Source organism: Arachis ipaensis, chromosome B9 (genome assembly GCF_059453495.1).
Source record: "Arachis ipaensis isolate K30076 ecotype BB chromosome B9, ASM5945349v1, whole genome shotgun sequence".
In the NCBI taxonomy this organism is placed as follows: domain Eukaryota; kingdom Viridiplantae; phylum Streptophyta; class Magnoliopsida; order Fabales; family Fabaceae; genus Arachis; species Arachis ipaensis.
The window spans coordinates 115,472,218-115,480,091 of record NC_142444.1 but is presented as its reverse complement, the minus strand read 5'-3'; the positions used below and the strand labels follow the sequence as shown (position 1 = coordinate 115,480,091).

At 38.3% G+C, this 7,874-nt stretch overlaps 1 non-coding gene across 1 annotated transcript; it reads right to left on the bottom strand.

Annotated features, from left to right (window-relative positions):
• Positions 1 to 3,952: 3,952 nt before the first annotated feature.
• Positions 3,953 to 4,060, bottom strand: LOC148546007 (small nucleolar RNA R71). Its single transcript, XR_015901265.1, has one exon. It is a non-coding gene; the product is annotated as a small nucleolar RNA R71 (small nucleolar RNA).
• Positions 4,061 to 7,874: the final 3,814 nt, after the last annotated feature.

Sequence of the window (7,874 nt, the reverse complement as noted above, 5' to 3'; positions counted from 1 at the left end):
GGACTTGAGCAGAAATCAGATTCAGAGGTTGAAAAAGGACTGCTGATGCTGTTGGATTCTGACCTCCCTGCAATCAAAGTGGATTTTCTGGAGCTACAGAACTCAAAATGGCGCGCTTCCAATTGCGTTGGAAAGTAGACATCCAGGGCTTTTCAGCAATATATAATAGTCCATACTTTGGCCAAGAATTGACGACGTAAACTGGCGTTCAACGCCAGCCTTCTGCCCAAATCTGGCGTCCAGCGCCAGAAAAGGATCCAAAACCAGAGTTGAACGCCCAAACTGGCACAAAAACTGGCGTTCAACTCCACAAATGGCCTCTGCACGTGCTACACTTAAGCTCAGCCCAAACACACACCAAGTGGGCCCCGGAAGTGGATTTATGCATCAATTACTTACTCATGTAAACCCTAGTGACTAATTTATTATAAATAGGACCTTTTACTATTGTATTAGGCATCTTTGGATTACCTTATGATCCTTTGATCACGTTTTGGGGGCTGGCCATCTCGGCCATGCCTGGACCTTCACTTATGTATTTTCATACGGTAGAGTTTCTACACTCCATAGATTAAGGTGTGGAGCTCTGCTGTTCCTCGAAGATTAATGCAAAGTACTACTATTTTCTATTCAGTTCTTCTTATTTCGCTTCTAAGATATCCATTCGCACCCAAGAACGTGATGAAGGTGATGATTATGTGTGACGCTCATCATCCTTCCCCCTTATGAACGCGTGCCTGACAAACACTTCCGTTCTACATGAATTAAGCTAGAATGAGTATCTCTTAGATCTCCTAACCAGAATCTTCGTGGTGTACGCTAGAATGATGGTGGCATTCAAGAGAATCCGGAAGGTCTAAACCTTGTCTGTGGTATTCTAAGTAGGATTCAATGATTGAATGACTGTGACGAGCTTCAAACTCGCGATTGTTGGCGTTAGTGACAGACGCAAAAGGAGGGTGAATCCTATTCCAGCATGATCGAGAACCGACAGATGAATAGCCGTGCCGTGACAGGGTGCGTGAGCATATGATTTACTGAGAGGAGGGGATGTAGCCACTGACAACGGTGATGCCCTTGCATACAGCCAGCCATGGAATGGAGTAAGACTGATTGGATGAAGATAGCAGGAAAGCAGAGGTTCAGAGGAACGAAAAGCATCTCCATTCGCTTATCTGAAATTCCTGCCAATGAATCTACATAAGTATCTCTATCCTTACTTTATGTTTTATTTACATAATATATTGTAGCCCATATGAGTCAACTTAACTGAGATTTACAAGGTGACCATAGCTTGCTTCATACCAACAATCTCTGTGGGATCGACCCTTACTTGCGTAAGGTTTATTACTTGGACGACCCAGTACACTTGCTGGTTAGTTGAACGGAGTTGTGTCCACACATAGTAAAGAGCCATAATAATGATTCCATACAATAACAAAGAGTACTACATTAATGTGATCACAATTTCGTGCACCAAGTTTTTGGCGCCGTTGCCGGGGATTGTTTGAGTTTGGACAACTGACGGTTCATCTTGTTGCTCAGATTAGGTAATTTTCTTTTTGTTTTGTTTTCAAAAATTTTTCAAAAATCTTTCAAAAATCTCTCATCTGTTTTCGAAAAAAATAAAAATGTTTTCAAAAATAAATTATTCTATGGCTTCAGAATTTTTAAGAATGAATTCTAGTGTTTCATGAAGCATGTTGAAGCCTGGCTGGCTGTAAAGCCATGTCTAAATTCTTTTGGACTGAGGCTTCCAACCATCAGCTCTTACACGACTGTAGGGTATGTCAGGCATGTCATGTCTGAATTACATGCTGAAGCTTGGCTGGCCATTGGCCATGTCTAGTGTTTTGGACCGGAGCTTTCATTGAAAGCTTGGCTGGCTAGTGAGCCATGTCTAATTCCTGGACTGAAGCTTTAGACTAAGAATGCAAGATTCCTGGAATTCATATTAAAAATTTTGGAATCCTTATTTTTCTTTTTCAATTAATTTTTCGAAAAATATAAAATAAAAATCCAAAAAAATTAGAAAATCATAAAAATCAAAAATATTTTGTGTTTCTTGTTTGAGTCTTGAGTCATATCATAAGTTTGGTGTCAATTGCATATGCATCTTGCATTTTTCGAAAATATCATGCATTCATAGTGTTCTTCATGATCTTCAAGTTGTTCTTGGTAAGTCTTCTTGTTTGATCTTGATGATTTTTTGTTTTGTGTTGTGTGTTGTTTTTCATATGCATTCTTGAATTCTTAGTGCGTAAGCATTAAAGAATTCTAAGTTTGGTGTCTTGCATGTTTTCTTTGCATTAAAAATTTTTCAAAAATATGTTCTTGATGTTCATCATGGCATTTAAAGTGTTCTTGGTGTTCATCTTGACATTCATAGCATTCTTGCATGCATTCATTGTTTTGATCTAAAAATTTCATGCATTGCATATTTTTCATGTTTTTCATAAAAATTTCAAAAATCAAAAAAATATCTTTCCCTTTTTCTCTCATCAAATTCGAAAATTTGGATTGACTTTTTCAAAAATTTTTAAAATCAAATTGTTTCTCATGAGTCAAATCAAATTTTCAATTTGAAAATCTTATCTTTTTCAAAATCTTTTTCAAAAATCAAATCTTTTTCAAAATTATTAGTTATTTTCGAAAATTCCAAAAATATTTTTCAAAAATCTTTTTCTTATTTTTATACCAAATTTTCGAAAATAACATAATCAATTAATGTTTTGATTCAAAAATTTGAAGTTTGTTACTTGCTTGTTAAGAAAGATTCAAACTTTAAGTTCTAGAATCATATCTTATGATTTCTTATGAATCAAGTCATTAATTGTGATTTTAAAAATCAAATCTTTTTCAAAACTAATTCCTATCATATCTTTTCAAAAATATCTTCTTATCTTATCTTTTTCAAAAATATCTTTTCAAAATATCTTTTCTAACTTCCTAACTTCTTATCTTTTCAAAATTTGTTTCAACTAACTAACTAACTTTTTGTTTGTTTCTTAACTTTTTCAAAACTACCTAACTAACTCTCTCTCTCTAATTTTCGAAAATATCTCCCCCTTTTTCAAAAATTTCTTTTTAATTAACTAATTATTTTTATTTTTATTTTTATTTCAAAAAAAAAAATTTTCGAAAAATACTAAACAAATTTTCAAAAACCAATTTTCAAAAATCACTAACTCCTTTTCAAAATAAATTTCGAAAATCATACCTCCCCCATCCTATTCTATTTATTCATTCATATCCTAACATCTCATCTCACATCTCTTCCATTCTCACAGTTGTGTTTCTTCCATTATATTACATTCTTTGTCTCCCCCTTTTCTTCCACTCACAAAGGGATCCCTATACTGTGGTATAAAGGATCCCTATTATTATTATCATTTTTCTGGCCATTCTTCCTTGTCATATGAGCAGGAGCAAGGATAAGAACATTCTTGTGGAAGCAGATCCAGAACCTGAAAGGACTCTGAAGAGAAAATTAAGAGAAGCTAAAATACAACAATCCAGAGATAACCTTTCAGAAATTTTCGAACAGGAAGAGGAGATGGCAGCCGAAAATAATAATAATGAAAGGAGGATGCTTGGTGACTTTACTGCACCTAATTCTAATTTACATGGAAGAAGCATCTCCATTCCTGCCATTGGAGCAAACAACTTTGAGCTGAAACCTCAATTAGTTTCTCTGATGCAGCAGAACTGCAAGTTTCATGGACTTCCATCTGAAGATCCTTTTTAGTTCTTAACTGAATTCTTGCAGATATGTGATACTGTAAAGACTAATAGAATAGATCCTGAAGTCTACAGGCTCATACTTTTCCCTTTTGCTGTAAGAGACAGAGCTAGATTATGGTTGGATTCTCAACCTAAAGACAGCCTGAACTCTTGGGATAAGCTGGTCACGGCTTTCTTAGCCAAGTACTTTCCTCCTCAAAAGCTGAGCAAGCTTAAAGCTGATGTTCAAACCTTCAGACAGAAAGAAGGTGAATCCCTCTATGAAGCTTGGGAAAGATACAAACAGTTGACCAAAAAGTGTCCTTCTGACATGCTTTCAGAATGGACCATCCTGGATATATTCTATGATGGTCTATCTGAGCTATCTAAGATGTCATTGGATACCTCTGCAGGTGGATCCATTCACCTAAAGAAAACGCCTGCAGAAGCTCAAGAACTCATTGACATGGTTGCTAATAACCAGTTCATGTACACTTCTGAAAGGAATCCTGTAAGCAATGGGACGCCTATGAAGAAGGGAGTTCTTGAAATTGATACTCTGAATGCCATATTGGCTCAGAACAAAATATTGACTCAGCAAGTCAATATGATTTCTCAGAGTCTGCATGGAATGCAAGCTGCATCCAACAGTACTCAAGAGGCATCTTCTGAAGAAGAAGCCTATGATCCTGAGAACCCTGCAATAGCAGAGGTAAATTACTTAGGTGAACCTTATGGAAACACCTATAACTCAACATGGAGAAATCATCCAAATTTCTCATGGAAGGATCAAAAGCCTCAACAAGGCTTTAATAATGGTGGAAGAAACAGGTTTGGCAATAGCAAGCCTTTTCCATCATCCACTCAGCAACAGACAGAGAACTCTGAAAAAAATGCTTATAATTTAGCAAATCTAGTCTCTGATCTATCTAAGGCCACTGTAAGTTTCATGAATGAAACAAGATCTTCCATTAGAAATCTGGAAGCACAAGTGGGCCAGCTGAGTAAAAGGATCACTGAAATCCCTCCTAGTACTCTCCCAAGCAATACAGAAGAGAATCCAAAAGGAGAGTGCAAGGCCATTGACATAAGCGCCATGGCCGAACCTGAGAGGAGAGGAGAGGACGTGAATCCCAAGGAGGAAGACCTCCAGGGACGTCCAGTGATCAATAAGGAGCTTCCCTCTGGGGAACCAAAGGACTCTGAGGCTCATCTAGAGACCATAGAGATTCCATTGAACCTCCTTATACCCTTCATGAGCTCTGATGAGTATTCCTCTTCAGAAGAGAATGAGGATGTTACTGAAGAGCAAACTGCCAAGTTTCTTGGTGCAATCATGAAGCTGAATGCCAAATTATTTGGCATTGATACTTGGGAAGTTGAACCTCCCTTGTTCATCAATGAACTAAGTGATCTGGATCAACTGACATTGCCTCAGAAGAGACAGGATCCTGGAAAGTTCATAATACCCTGTACCATAGGCACCATGATCTTTAAGGCTCTGTGTGACCTTGGTTCAGGAATAAACCTCATGCCCCTCTCTGTAATAGAGAAACTGGGAATCTATGGGGTGCAAGCTGCTAAAATCTCATTAGAGATGGCAGACAGCTCTAGAAAACAGGCTTATGGACAAGTAGAGGACGTGTTAGTAAAGGTTGAAGGCCTTTACATCCCTGCTGATTTCATAGTCCTGGATACTGGAAAGGAAGAGGATGAATCCATCATCCTAGGAAGACCTTTCCTGGCCACAGCAAGAGCTGTGATTGATGTTGACAGAGGTGAAATATTCCTTCAATGGAATGAGAAGTCCTTTGTGTTTAAAACTCAAGGATCTCCCTCTGCAACCATGGAGAGGAAGCAGAAAAAGCTTCTCTCCAAGCAGAGTCAACCAGAGCCCCCACAGTCAAACTCTAAGTTTGGTGTTGGGAGGCCACAACTAAACTCTAAGTTTGGTGTTGAACTCCCATATCCAAACTCTAAGTTTGGTGTTGGAGAGTCTCAACAAAGCTCTGCACATCTGTGAGGCTCCATGAGAGCCCACTGTCAAGCTATTGACATTAAAGAAGCGCTTGTTGGGAGGCAACCCAATGTGTATCTAATTCTTATTTTTATTGTTTTTCATGTTTTCTTAGGTTCATGATCATGTGGAGTCACAAAATAAACAAAAAATTCAAAAACGGAATCAAAAACAGCAGAAGAAAAATCACACCCTGGAGGAGCATCTGTCTGGCGTTCAAACGCCAGAACAGAGCATAGTTCTAGCGCTGAACGCCCAGAATAGGGGAATCCTGGCGCTGAACGCCCAGAACAAGCATGGTTCTGGCGTTCAACGCCAGAAATGGCAGCAAATGGGCGTTGAACGCCCAAAATGGGCACCAACCTGGCGCTGAACGCCCAGAGTTGTGTGCAAGGGCATTTTACATGCCTAAATTGGTGCAGGGATGTAAATGCCTTGACACCTCAGGATCTGTGGACCCCACAGGATCATCTCAGGATCTGTGAACCCCACAGGATCCCCACCTACCTCATCATCTCTCTTTCCATTCTTGATCATCCCTTCTATTTTCCATTTACCACTCACATCCTTACACCCACTTACCTTCAAAATTCAACATCTCTTCCCCACCCAATCCCACCCATATGGCCGAATACACACCTCCCTCCATCTCCTCTATATCTTCTTCTTCTTCTATTCTTTCTTCTTTTGCTCGAGGGCGAGCAACATTCTAAGTTTGGTGTGGTAAAAAGCATAGCTTTTTTGTTTTTTTCCATAACCATTGATGGCACCTAAGGCCAGAGAAGCCTCTAGAAAGAGGAAAGGGAAGACAAAAGCTTCCATCAAGGGTCTATAGCTCAGTGGTAGAACATTTGACTGCAAATCAAGAGATCCCTGAGATACCTCAGGGGATACATTTTCTTCCACACAATTATTGGAAGCAACTAAGGGTGGAACATCAAGAGCACTCCATCATCCTTCATGAAATCAGAGAAGATCTAAAAGCAATGAAGGAGTAGCAGCAAAGACAAGGAAGAGACATAGAAGAGCTCAAGGACATCACTAAGGTGGACTCATTCCTTGTTCTTACTTTCTCTGTTTTTTCGTTTTATATGTTATGTGCTTATCTGTGTTTGTGTCTTCATTACATGATCATTAGTAGTTAGTAACTATGTCTTAAAGTTATAAATGTCCTATGAATCCATCACCTCTCTTAAATGAAAAATGTTTTAATTCAAAAGAACAAGAAGTACATGAGTTTTGAATTTATCCTTGAACTTAGTTTAATTATATTGATGTGGTGACAATGCTTCTTGTTTTCTGAATGTATGCTTGAACAGTGCATATGTCTTTTGAAGTTGTTGTTTAAGAATGTTAAATATGTTGTCTCTTGAAAGAATGATGACTAGGAGACATGTTATTTGATAATCTGAAAAATCATAAAAATGATTCTTGAAGCAAGAAAAAGCAGCAAAGAACAAAGCTTGCAGAAAAAAAAAATAGGCGAAAAAAAAATAGAAAGAAAAAGAAAAAGCAAGCAGAAAAAGCCAATAACCCTTAAAACCAAAAGGCAAGGGCAAATAAAAAGGATCCCAAGGCTTTGAGCATCAGTGGATAGGAGGGCCTAAAGGAATAAAATCCTGGTCTAAGCGGCTAAACCAAGCTGTCCCTAACCATGTGCTTGTGGCGTGTAGGTGTCAAGTGAAAACTTGAGACTGAGCGGTTAAAGTCAAGGTCCAAAGCAAAAAAAGAGTGTGCTTAAGAACCCTGGACACCTCTAATTGGGGACTTTAGCAAAGCTGAGTCACAATCTGAAAAGGTTCACCCAATTATGTGTCTGTGGCATTTATGTATCCGGTGGTAATACTGGAAAACAAAGTGCTTAAGGCCACGGCCAAGACTCATAAAGAAGCTGTGTTCAAGAATCATCATACTGAACTAGGAGAGTCAATAACACTATTCGAAATCTGAAGTTCCTATAGATGCCAATCATTCTGAACCTCAATGGATAAAGTGAGATGCCAAAACTATTCAAGAGGCAAAAAGCTATAAGTCCCGCTCATATGATTGAAGCTCTGTTTCATTGATAGTTTGGAATTTGTAGTATATTCTCTTCTTTTTATCCTATTTGATTTTCAGTTGCTTGGGGACAAGC